Consider the following 810-nt stretch of genomic DNA (forward strand, 5'->3'; position numbering starts at 1 on the left):
TCTTCTATTGTATGGTATGAAAATGACTTTCACCAGGTTTTTTTTTTCTTCTTATCAAATTCCTGCTAATCCCTCCCCCCTTATCCCTTCCCTCCCCCCCCCCTCCCCTCCCCTCCCTCCACTTATCCCCTCCTCTCTCTTATCCTCTGCACCTGCTTCTCCTTATCCCTCTTTCCTCATACCTCCCCTTATCTTGCGCTCGCTTCACCTTGCCCGCCATCCCTTATCCATTTCCTTATCCTCTTCTCCCCTTATCTTGCGCCTTTTTCCTTTTACCCATCTACTTCCTTATCCCCCCCCCCTTATCTTGCGCCCCTTACCCCCTACCCACCTTCTCCTCCCTCCTTCATTCCCTTCCCCTCTCTCCCCTCTTATCCTTTTCCCTCTCTCACCTCCTATTCTCTTTTCCCTTTCTCCCCTCTTATCCCATTCCCTCTCACCTCTTATCCTCTTTTCCCCTTATCCTACGCCCCCCTCCCCCCCTCCATCCTTACCTCCCCTCCCCTCTCATCTCACAGCTGCCTGAGCACCTATCCATCACCCTAATCCACACTGATCCCCAATCCATCAAAGAAAATCACGTTAATCCGTCATATCTTGGACTCTCGGAGGCTCCCGTCTTCCCCACCGTGTGTCTGGCGGCCCAAGGAACTACCTCCACTGACCTCCGCTGACCTCCGCTGACCTCCTTTGACATAATCGCCCGCGGGTTCAGCCAACTGGAAAATGGCAGCGTATTATAGTGTGTCTGTGGACCGACGCTGGGGTTGTTTTCATCCGGGACTTTGATATGGATTTCTGGATAGGGGC

The sequence above is a fragment of the Penaeus monodon genome, chromosome 33, assembly GCF_015228065.2.
Source record: "Penaeus monodon isolate SGIC_2016 chromosome 33, NSTDA_Pmon_1, whole genome shotgun sequence".
NCBI classification, from domain to species: Eukaryota; Metazoa; Arthropoda; class Malacostraca; order Decapoda; family Penaeidae; genus Penaeus; species Penaeus monodon.